Consider the following 9,459-nt stretch of genomic DNA (forward strand, 5'->3'; position numbering starts at 1 on the left):
AAATGAGCACAATGTTATTTCGGACATGCTTTTTTTTCTATGACCGCCATTTCGTTGAATTATCATTCAAGGTTGAAAGCCTCATGCAAAACTATCTAAACCATATCGGAGTCTGACACAACATTCTCTTGACTTCCAGCCAAGTTCACTTGGAAATCTGTTTCTGCTCCAAACAAAACGAGTGACAACAGAGAAGTGAAACATGTTATTTTATTAAATCTGAGAATCTCTTCAGCGAGCACAATGGCAGGAGATCATGGGAAAACACTCTGGCTTTGTCATAAGTTACAGTGAGTCTGGAAAATCTCTGAGCTCAAATGACCGGCAGTGTGTAAGGACTGATAAAGAACAGAGCCCGGACGATTAGTTTAATTTATACTTGGCCATCCAAGGATCCATCAGGCTATTATCCTCTCTCCATTCTTACAGTGGTGCTGTAACGTGCAGTACAGGCTAAAAGGCAAGGAGACGTCAATGAAGTTTATGTGGGGGCCAGACATTTTAGAGGTCAATTTTGTAATTCCATTCAACGAACTTCTTTTTCAGACGTTGGTTAAAAGCCTGGAAACCACTTGAGCAATTCCACCTCAACAATAAGGGTCAGGTTTGGGTCATTATCTGGTGAGGAAGAGCGTGAAATATTTCTGAGCTGACCTCCATCTATTCACATTGCAGAGTAACGATGTAGAGAGGAAGAAGAAGAAAAGAAGATCATTGATAGCCTTTAGAATACTCTTTATACATCTGCCATGTTGGCATTGTCCTTTGACCCGTTTGTTTTTTGACCTGTAATGTAGCAACAGCAGTTCAGAATATAATTTATTCAGGTGTAAATTTAGCCATGATGAGCAATTTTCTTTGTACCATTAACACTTAGACTTGAAAAGAGTGGTCTGGCTCACAGTTCTCCTGTTGACTCTTGTGGCCTTATGAGATAGCAGGGTCAAATGCATTTGATTTGCATACTGTGTAGAAGAGGTCTTCTCGGGTCCTAATATCTGTACCCGACCCGAATCACTTCTTACCCGAACCCGACGTGCATGAATAATTGTTTTTAAAAGATAAACCCGACCCGACACAGACCCGATGAAATTAGACTCGAGTCCGACCCGACCGCATTTATTTTCGAACCCGACTGGACCCGAACGTAAACGTCATTGACGTGTACACAGCCTGCAGCCCCTTATTAGCCTATTACTTTATATTTTTGCCTGCCTGATGATGCATGTTATTTCTGAGTTTGGCTTTCAATCGTAACCAGTGGATCTGAAATATAAACGTGATAGTTTTATAAAAATCAAATCGATAGGTTTTGTCTGCAGTGTTATTTACCTCATCTCCGGTGAAGGGCTTCTGCACACAAAAAAGAAAAGCCTTGCATTGACACGCAGAGTAATAAAGTGAGTGGATTTCCTGATGGATCTCATCAAGATCATCAAGATGGATTTCTGAGGTTACAAACGTATGTTCCTTTTTTACGTGCGTTTCTCAAAAATGAACTTAACATGAATGCACAAGTAGGCTACGCATCCGGGAAAGTTTAAAAGAATTCGGGTCTAATCGTGTCCATTTGGGAAAAGCACATTTATTTTAATTACCCGAGACCTGAGGCTGCTAATACTGAACCTGACCCGTGTCCGAGGCACTCGTAGAAGTTTTGGACCCGAACCCGCTCGGGTCTCGGGTTTTCGGATCCAAGTGGACCCGTGAAGACCTCTACTGTGTAGCATGGGAAGCGTATTTGGTCACTGTACCACTTGTACAAGAAAAAGTACATTTCAGAAATGTTTAACATTCACACAGTAAAAATGCTTTGACTCTCGACAGTCATTCAATCGCTATGGGTACATTTACACAACACTGTTTTCAACCAAAACATTTTTTTATTTTTTTCGTCTTGGCCATTCATTCCCACAACAACTGCGTTTTGGGGGCCTGAAAAAGCAAACCCTGTGTTTCACTTTCAAAGTTATCATGTCTGTGTAAACTACAGAAACGCTAATTTGAGAAAATGATGACGTAATACACATTGCATTTCTTTACAAAACGACATTGCCAGCTACTTGCCTGGCATCCATAATACAGTGTTTTTGGATCCGTGTGACAACGTTGACGTAATTTGTCTTCTGTAGACAAAACTTTTTAATTTTTTAGTACTTTGTTGTTGTGTAAACATTCCCTGTATTTGTACTAAGTTCAGTACTGAAAGCAGCTTGAATTCAAGATTTTGATCCCTGTCCTCATCATGTCCCATCCAGGTCCACCTCCACCTATATCCATCCTGACTCCCTCTATCTCTTTCTGTCTCTCCTCAGTAGTAGCTCCCCCCTTTTCAGCCCACACAGGGTTGATCAGCTGGAGGAAATCAAGCCCCACTCTACATTTCCTCTCAACTGATTAAGATAAACTGCTTTTCAGCCATGGTTACCCCCGACCAATCAATTAAAGCAATCAATTAAAGGCCTGCCGGCTGAGCCTTTGGTAATTGAGGGTTGAATAAACATAGGCCTCTGATACCCATGTTAAAGCAATAACAAAGCCAGAGCCATGAAAGGCGCTTGAAAAATGTAATTTTTGGGATTTGAATAAGCCGCTATTGTAAAACATCTAAAAGAGGGGCGGGGGTCCTCTGGCTCTGTCCTTTTTCATTTTTTCCCCCTCTGTGTTTCTAAGCGTTGCCCGGAATAGCACCTCAGGATGTTAAATATTGAATCTAATCGTCTTTACAGCCTTTTCAATTTTGCTATGAACACAAATTTTTGAAACTGCTAGTGTTATTCAAACATGTGCGATGTGCCAGTGAATTTTCCAGTGAAAACAGTTACACTGGGCAGAATGAACAGACTCTTTGGCCAGTCTTGGGTGTGTGGTCAGAATCAGCCATAAGCACTTGGGTTAGTGAGTGTATGGTTTCACTAATTCAATCACGACATTTATCCTGGCTGAACTCAGCAGTCCAGTCAAAGGAAAAAATGGAAGGAAAAACAGCTTTTTCCTTATTTAAACCACAAGTTTTTGAAGGAGCAAGACAGGTACACTTGTCCATAGTAACATTTAACAATACTTACAGAAAGAGTCTCTGATCACCATTAGGTTTAACTTGTATTGACAGCCTCTTGTAAATCTGAGGAAGCCTGGCATTAATAACAAAGAATTTAAGAGAATACATCCACAAGATCCAAGATAACTCACTAATACAGTAGGCTTCCCTCGTTTATTAGTCTTTAACAAGAGTCTTTCAGCTTTTTATGACACATTTTTTACTTGCTGGAAGTCTTATAATGTTGAGGCAGTGCGTTTGGTTTGAATTAGTCAGATTTTTCTGAGGTTTGCTGACTGGGACTCCTCTGGATTTTTCTCAGAAGGTGGTGGGAGAATGAATGGTTGACGTGATGTGATTTTATATCGGTCCTGGCTGTCAGACATAAACAGTAAACAGTTTAAATCTATTTTTGTATTTTTAAATCAAATACAGCATTAGAATCTGCATTAGTTTAATAACTTGTTATTCAGTTAGTTAGGAATTGCAGCAGAAGAATTAATATTGTTACAATTACAAGAAAAGAGAAAAATCAGTCACAGGATATAAAAAGGATAAAATCGTCAAAGTAATAATTATGATTTTTGTATACATTTGATAATAAATTCTGAACCATCTTCTATTACTGTCCTAGACTATGATTCAGAATCATCTGATATAATATTAAATTAGTCAATGATTCGGTTCTTAAAGGAAAAAGTAAAATGCTTGAGAAATGAAAAAGTTGTTGCTTGTCACAATCATAAAGTGTATAAAGAAAACCATAAATCACACACACTTTTCAATATGAAATCTAAGGTTTGATTTGAGGAAACTAATGTTCAGAAATGAGAACTTTTAACAGAACATGTTTCTATATGAAAAGCAGTGCATACAAAGTAGTGTACACTGTAAAAAGTGATAAGTTGACTTAACTTAAAAAAATTGATGAAACCCGTTGCCTTAAAATTTTTAAGTAAATGATAATTAAAAAAATAAGTTAATTGAATTGTCATGTTCATTTAACTTTTATTTTATTTATTTTTTTTTTAAATATTATGTAAATAATTTTAAGGCAATGGGTTTAAGTTAAGTCAACTTATCACTTTTACAGTGTAGCCAAAATTGTACACATATAGCACAATATATATATATATATATATATATATATATATATATATATATATATATATATATTTTTTTTTTTTGGCTGATCTGTCACTGAAGGATATACTTAGTAATAAAAATGTGGACTGAATAAAAACATTTATCATATTAGTGTAATGCAATGCAGCTATGTAATTTTCATGCCTTGTTCACCAACATCTTTTTTGCGAACTCTCTTAATTTTCAACCGCCCCGATTACACAAACAATCCCAACCTCCTTTCCTTTTTGGATCATGTCTTTCTGGAGGACACAATATCAGTCAGAGAGTCTGAAAACCATACGTCCTGTAGTAAAAATGACAGCCATGATGGCTTCTCATTGAAATGGTGTAGATGTGTATGACCCTCTTTATGAAAAGGTCGGCCATTTACACACCAGAACCGTGGGGTAAGAATCACAGCCTGGGCTCCTCCTGAAGTCTGCTTCTATGTTTTGATCGCTCCCAGCAGGGGTGATGGGACAGCACATCTTGTCAAGACAGGGAAATGGAGATGGAGTAAGCAAGAGACAGGGAGAGAGACTTCCTCCATACTGTAACAGATCCACGTACACAACATTAGCATCATTTATAGCATCATTTAACCTTTCCTTTGTGCTCAGGGACACTGAAGCAATTAACAAACAAGTGGAACATCCATTACACAACCCACAAACCTGAGAGAGCAGAAAGCCTCTGGGGTGGCATCTGAACAATGCAGACTAACAAAACAGAGAGTGAAAGAGATTAATAGACATCAAATCAAATTTCCTACTGTTTTGTTTTCCTTATGATACCTCTTTTGTCTTACTTCATCTTCATGTATTGAACAAAAGCATGCAGCATATGATCAATTTTTCATCAAAGCATATATTCTGCACAGTATAACAAGCCTACATGATATACATGACATAAAAATACAGGATCATACATGACGGGGTGTAAAGTGCAGTTTCTTGAACATGCATGCCTGTACATTACTACCATTACACTACTATACCTGTTACAAAACAAGACGTATAAGCCCCTTGCTCCTGACACCTCATTCTTCCGCCCCCCATGTTGTTGCGGCCCATAAATAATGAAAGCACACTGCTTTTGCAGAGATTGAAGTTTGTAACCTACTGCTACAATCCCGGCTCAGCGCGGAGAACACCATCGGGGCTCGGCATCCAACAAGGTCCATATTGACCCACGACCTCCACTGAGCGCTGCCACGTACACACACTCTTTTGTGTGTGCAACCTGGACACTTCGCTCTGAAAGAGAGTTTACTTCTAAATAAATAGTTAATGCAGCATACCTGTTTTGATGAAATAATTCATTGACGCAGAGTAACATCTGTAATAACTAACTAGATGCCACGTTCGGAGAAAAACAAATTCAAGGCTGATCAATAGAGGCCTTGGGGGTTTATTTACTGTACCCTGATCAAGGCTGTGAGATTAGTATAGGTATAGTGCAAATAGGACCGTACACCCACACACCCACACACACACACACACCAAGACCCATCCCCTTCCTCGCTGCAGCGCTGGACGGTAGATGTGGAGACGTTCTCATTAATATGGCTATGGAAAACAGCCTTCAGGCAGTTGGAATAGAAAGCAGCCCTACGGAGAGCTCACTGGACACACGGGTCCATCAGGAATCACCAAGCACAATGCTAAATGGGGTTTGTGTTCGGTTTTACTCTGCGTCTCTGCCGCTGCGCAAACGAAGCTTACAGAAAAATCCATAATGCTGAGCAGAATGCATAATGGCACACAATAACGCAGGAATCTAAGAAAACCGCCGCCGTAAACATGAAAGCCAATTATAAGTAATTTATTGACGTCCAAGGTTCCATCCTTCAAATATTAAAACGCACAACGGATTTCAAACGAGAATAGGTTTTGATGTGGAGAACCGGTGAAGATCACTTATACAGTCAAGTTCCAGGAGCTTGAAATGTAAAATTTGTGTATAAATATAATAATCACAAAAATAATAAATACACAAGAACTTGTTCTAACTACCTAAAGAAAAGCCATGAGATAAATACACACTAATACAGTTCCCATTTAACATTTCCAGGAGGGAATATAATCAGACAGACAAGTAGCAGCATCTAATTCACACACGTACAGCACACTGCGTATTTCTCCATTCCTCTAAAAACATGCCGTCTGCTTTGACGTGCCTCGGCCTCATCTAAATTATCATTGCTGACCCCGAAGAAAGAAATATGGTTTGGCAATGGTGTTGGTGCTATTAAAACTGAAAGTGGTTGCAAATAATGAAGAGTATTTTTAAAGCAGGCTGAGACAAGAGGACAGGGTTTTTCTTAAACTGTCACTCCGTGAGTAATCATGATTGCCCTCCGCGTCAGATGGAGAGAAGGGGGCACATACGCGCAATTCCACTTCCCCATCCATCTCTCATCGCATCCGCCACTGGAGGAAACATCTCTCTCCCCTGCTCCATCTCAGACTAGATTTGCGCCTCTTCACTCAAACGGGCAGATGAGGCAAGTGTTACAAATATGTGTTTTATATTCAGCGAAAAATCATAAAGTCAGGCAGAGGTCTTGCCGTGTTGTGCGCAGCGCAACTTGCTTATGTGACAAAAGAATCATAACTGCAAAACAGCCTTTGCTAGATATATTAATTAGCTGATTCTGACATAATGTATCGCACATGCTTTTAGGTTGTCCAATTATGGTGGATATTTCAATGCAAATGCAAATGCATTTCATTTCCAAATAAAGCCGGACAGGGTGTTATTCAAGAAAAGTCAATTATTTACAATAGTTGAGAATTTATGCAAATGTAATCACAGATATAGGATGGGAAATAATGGAAAATGACTCCCTGCATGTTTCAGCGGGCCATGTTTCATACTTGTATATTTGCATGGAAGCTGACAGTGTGTATGAATATGTTTTTGAGAACATTATTCTGATTGCAGCACTTAATTAAAAAAAAAAAACATAAACTGGAATAAACTAACCTTCGGTGTGTTCTGAGGAGAAAACAAATAGTAATAATATTGTTTTTTTTTGTTTTTGTTTTTTTGTAACTGTCATTTAATTTAAGGTTGTCACCTTGTTTAAACTGTGTAACTGTATTCTAAATTATTCCGGCTCTGTTCACAAATCCCTGACAGAAGGTGCTTATATGAGGTGCAGGGTAGTTCTTTTCCAGTAGATGGCACTATACTGTGGCTCTAAGTCCCAAAGGTGAGCTCATACAGCTTGTTGAAATGCTTTGCTGTATTTGTCACACACACAGCAAACTTTAATAGAAAATATATATATAAAAAACATGAATAAATGATGGAAATATAATTTAAAATTTAATAGTGCATGAAATATTTTTTTTCTGTTGCAAATAATTATTCAAAATATTTTTATTTTCCAAAAAAATCTAAATATTCTCCAAATGCAAGGAAAACATCATTTATTAATATTTTTAAACACTGATTGTGGATTAAAGCGTAAACAGTATGTATATTTTATGCAATAAAGTGTGCATAAAGCATAAAAATAATATCAATAAAATATCTCTGACCTCATAGGAGACAGTCATGTATATGACAATGAGCACATTTGAGAGAGTCGATATCTAAGGGAAGGGGACACTTACTCACAAGCACACACACACTTTAGTGCATATATTTCCACAGCAATTGAAAATTGTGAAATAAAGAAAGAAATAGCCTTAGAAAAGATTTGGCCCATAAGGAACGTTCTAAGTGTCGACGTGCTGCTCCTGCTCAACGGGGAGTGAGCGAGACAGAATGAAAGACCACTGGCACTCGTGCGATATATCTGCCCACTATAGACACCTCGAAGCACGTAGAGGTGTGAAAGCATCTGGATCTCAACCCCTCGAGCCGCTGGGTGGGGCCCCGGACAGACTCCAAATGTAGGCTGATGGAAAAGCCTGATTACTCCTGTCAAAGTGTGGGCAACAATGCCTCCTGGTGCTTTGTTTACCCTGCTTTTCAAAGGCGTTTGTTCTTTGATAAGGCCCCGGAAACGGGCACGCTGGTGGGAACCCATGGAAAAGAATACACGTTCTATCAATTGTGCCGGTCTTATCCCCCAGAGCGGTGCGTCTGGGTGTGGGAATAGTGCGCGGTCCGTATGCTGCAGCGCGGCGATAGCATTCACAGCCCAGGGCCGGAGAACAGGCTACATTCAGTCCAGAGAACCGCAGGCTCCACACTGGCCCATTGTACACAGATGGACAATATACTCTATATTTGGTTTAGCACAAAGAAACAAGGTTCGATGGAGAAGGCGCTGGGCGGGAGGGTGTGTTGACAGGGTTGTGCGCGGGAGTGTGTGAGAGGTAGTGTAGGTGCGTTTGTTTGTGCTGCGTGTGTTCGAGGTGAGAGAGTGAGAGCGTGTGTGTGAAAGGGAGAGAGACAGAAGGAGACAGCAGAGACACGTGTGTTTGCAAGACAAGTCATAGCTGTCGTAATTCATTAATACATAATTTAATGAGATGAGTGTAAACGGGAGAATCTGGTCTGATGGGCACCTCGGTGAATAACACATTTGCCATAATCAATGACAAATAGGCAAAGAGTGTCTAAAAAAATAATAAAAGTAAAATTTGCGTCTATGGCTTTAACCTATCTAATCAGAAATATATATATATATATATATATATATATAAATTTAGTATTCTTTTAAAATATTTATTTTCTTTCTATATCAATGACAAATAGGCAAAGAGTGTCTCAAATAAGAAATTTAAGCTCAAATTAGCTACCACATCATATACATCAACTGATAAAAGCATTCTTTTGAAGATTTAATTGCATAGGACTACTTACATATTACATAATTATTCATTATTAGTAGTATATCAATTTAATATAATACAATAACATAAAACAATATAATTATTTATACTTAATTTTATAAATATATTATTAAATTCATTAGTACTACTTACACATTTGTAAATATTTTTTAGCATGATTTTTATTTTTTTTATCTTGGTTTAATCCATAGACTATACAAAACAAAACAGGAAGAGTGCACCATCAGAGCAGTGAGTCGAATTGATCAGAGCCAGTAATTTGGGTTTTCTGTGTTTTGTATGGAAAGCATTAGTCTGACACATGTGAGGCTGAGCACCTTCTCAAGCAAGAAGGAAAAAAAAAAAAAAACTTTGAGCCACCACCGCCACCCACAGAGGCACCACAGTGCATTGGGTAAATTAGTATTATGATTTTAACGGATAAATACCCGTTCCGCCTAATTAATCCCGTACATCACAGGGGGATATGACACCATG

At 38.5% G+C, this 9,459-nt stretch overlaps 1 long non-coding RNA gene across 2 annotated transcripts; it reads right to left on the minus strand.

The window, feature by feature from the left end:
- Nucleotides 1-236: 236 nt before the first annotated feature.
- LOC131543312 (uncharacterized) lies at nucleotides 237-5,447 on the minus strand. 2 transcript variants are annotated; one of them, XR_009271880.1, is made up of 4 exons: nucleotides 5,291-5,447; nucleotides 4,843-4,887; nucleotides 4,564-4,719; nucleotides 237-3,415 (listed from the first exon to the last, which is right to left on the minus strand). It is a non-coding gene; the product is annotated as an uncharacterized LOC131543312 (long non-coding RNA). The 2 variants fall into 2 exon arrangements; XR_009271879.1 differs by lacking the exon at nucleotides 237-3,415 and having other exon boundaries at nucleotides 4,233-4,719; nucleotides 5,291-5,446.
- Nucleotides 5,448-9,459: the final 4,012 nt, after the last annotated feature.

This window comes from Onychostoma macrolepis, chromosome 07 (genome assembly GCF_012432095.1).
Source record: "Onychostoma macrolepis isolate SWU-2019 chromosome 07, ASM1243209v1, whole genome shotgun sequence".
NCBI lineage: Eukaryota > Metazoa > Chordata > Actinopteri > Cypriniformes > Cyprinidae > Onychostoma > Onychostoma macrolepis.